The sequence below is a fragment of the Chiloscyllium plagiosum genome, chromosome 19, assembly GCF_004010195.1.
Source record: "Chiloscyllium plagiosum isolate BGI_BamShark_2017 chromosome 19, ASM401019v2, whole genome shotgun sequence".
In the NCBI taxonomy this organism is placed as follows: Eukaryota; Metazoa; Chordata; class Chondrichthyes; order Orectolobiformes; family Hemiscylliidae; genus Chiloscyllium; species Chiloscyllium plagiosum.
Window position 1 is genome coordinate 57,141,510 of NC_057728.1, and position 2,842 is coordinate 57,144,351.

The following is a 2,842-nucleotide window of genomic DNA, read 5'->3' on the forward strand; positions in this document are numbered from 1 at the left end:
AGTTAGCACATCCCTTGCAGTGTTAAAAGTCCCTCATCTATTTTGGTTTACACTATGAAAATCATTGTCAGAGTTGAAACATTGTATCTGCACTTCAAGATTAGATAATGAAATCAGTAGATGGAATTTATAAACAAGCTACGTCAAAGCAGCTCTTTGGCAGAACCAGGGTGAGAGATTTTAGACTGAAGAAACAAGTTTGCTTGGATAGAGAAGCATGCACTTACAGCCAAATGCAAACATAAAAGTCAAAACAAGAACTAAAACAATGAATACTTCTAACTGTTGATCACACCCAAGCAGTCAAAAACCCAACTGTGTTTCAACGTTAGACCTTATGCTTCAGGACCTTTCGAAGTCCTCTTACTGTACACTAAGCCCTTTTAACTATGCACGTGGGCCCTCTGATGTATCCATAGATGCAAAGGGCACAACACTGACACTACTTTCAGGTTAGGTAAACAAGCTTACTCTAAGCGGGACCAGATCCTCACTATAATAAAAAATATATTCAGGTTGGAGAAAGGCAAAATTGGATGCTGTTTGTTGTGACCAACTGGAAAGGTTTAAGAGTTGTCAGTCTACCTGTGCCATTCAAGTGTGTGCACCTGCCAAAGTAGGTCTGTACCACGAGTCAACAAACAGAAGCGTCAAAGTTATTGAGGTGCTGTTTCAGTGCAATTATTTTCAGCAATCAATCATTCTCCACAAAAAAAACACTGGAACATTTAAGCCACTTTAATTAGAAAGCGAAATTTGTAACAGTTGATAGATACAAGCTTTTCTTGTGAAAACAAAAACAGATCAGGATGAGCATACAATAGAAAGAGATCATTTGATCCAACTCATCTGCACCAGACGGCCCAATCTGATCTCGATACAGAGAACGCTAAACAGACCAATGCATAAAAAGGCAGCATGTTATACTGTAACTGACTTTATAGTTTGGTTCCTTCCTTGCTCTGAAGTGCAGTTGATTTGTCACTGCATTGAGACTAAAACAAATCAGAGACAAATATCTAGTGGAGGGACGAGGAAACAACCCAACTACGAAAAACACTAACATGATTGAACTTGCTCCTCTCTTCCAAAAATCTACCTGCACGAAACTAATTCTTGATAGTGTTCGCTCTTGTTTCGCAAAAGATAAAGGCAACTGCATAAATGTAATAGATTAGAAAAAGTTGTCAAAAGAGACTTTCGGGCATTAAAGAGTTTAAACGTCAGTGGCGTTCTGTCCGTATGTTCCAGGATTGAGTCTAGGCGTGCTCAAACTGAACCACAAACATTAATTCCACATTTGTTAAAACATGCATAAACTTTATTGTTTTTATTCTAAAGACCAACTAGATCGGGTACAGTCCCAGAACAGTTGAAATACTGCAGTCTCGATTTTCATTCGAAATACTTTTGCAGATTTTTCTTTAAAAACTGCAAGAACTCACGTTGGAGATGGTGTCCGCCGATTTATCACCAGCACTAGCAAGGCAGTAGCTTGCGCAGTTATCTCCATACTGGGCAGTGTCACAGACCCTTCCAACAACACAAACTACTACCTCAGCCAGTGAACTGATCAGAAAAAAATCCAGAGGCGGCGTGGAAAAATCCTGAACGCAATAAATACACATTAAAAAGACACCAGGGCAGGTCCATCTCTTAACAGCGGACAATGGACTTCCCCCTCCAACAACTGCAAGCCCCCGCCCAGTTTTCACTGATCCGTCTGCGACCTGGGGAGAAGGTGCATTCGATTCAAAGACGACTCGATTGGATCAATCATTCACGTAACAAAAAAAGCTCGATAGACAACAAATGCAATTACCGCAGCGAACACAGGCCCAGCTTCTGACTCCTCGAAAGAAAGCCTCGACATAATAAATCAACTTTCATTCATCACTAACGATAAGGATGGGGGGGGGGGGGGGGAAGAGAAAGAGCGGAAAAAGGGCGAGAGAAATTATTTTTAAAAGCATTATTTGGGCGGTTCAGCTCCGGCCACCGTTAAGTTTTAAAGAAAGATCGATTAATTCTGAGCCCGTACATACCTCAAATGGAAGGGAAAGCGACGCCGGAGAATAAGCGACTAATCTTTCGCTGGGAATCTGGCAGTAATTATGGATAATAAGGATTTCGAAAGGGATCGGTGGCGTTGTTATCTTGGATGGAGGGAGTTTCCCCTCCCTCCTCTCAACAGCCAACGGTCGCCCTAACGGATGCCGCTCGAGCGCCGGGGAGTGGGAAGAAAAAGGAGGCGCGAGCTCAGCCCCTGCGAAACACGTGCCCCGTGCCGGGCCGCGAGCTCAGTCCCCTCACCCAACACACCGCCCGGGGAGGGAGGGGGGAAGGCACAGGGATGGTGGCTAGCGCGGGGAAGACAGCCGCCGCGTGGAAAAAAAAATACAGCGGCCATCGCGGCAAGGAACAAGGCGGGACCGAAACCGTGAGGTAAGAAGAAATCAGAAATCACACGCCAAAGAAAATCCCCTTCCCGCTCCACCGGTACCAGTATCTGGGGGGGGGGTGAGAGAAAAATAAGAAAGCGAGTTTTCCCATCTCTACTATCTTTTTAAAAAAAAAATCAACTCACCCTCACTACAATAAATGGAAAAAAAAGAAACAGGGGGGGGGGGGGAGGGGGAGGGAAAAATAAGAAAGCGAGTTTTCCCATCTCTACTATCTTTTTAAAAAAAAATCAACTCACCCTCACTACAATAAATGGAAAAAAAAGAAACATTTTTTTCTGTTACCCTCCAGTTCGATTTCCGCCAATGTTTATTTTTAAATTAATCTGGGTATGAGGCGGGGAAGAAAGAAAGGCGGCTTAACCCCCCCACCAACACTC

At 43.6% G+C, this 2,842-nt stretch overlaps 1 long non-coding RNA gene across 1 annotated transcript; it reads right to left on the reverse strand.

Annotated features, from left to right (window-relative positions):
- Window positions 1-1,560: 1,560 nt before the first annotated feature.
- Window positions 1,561-1,895, reverse strand: LOC122559855. The gene is made up of 2 exons (XR_006314571.1): window positions 1,823-1,895; window positions 1,561-1,730 (listed from the first exon to the last, which is right to left on the reverse strand). It is a non-coding gene; the product is annotated as an uncharacterized LOC122559855 (long non-coding RNA).
- Window positions 1,896-2,842: the final 947 nt, after the last annotated feature.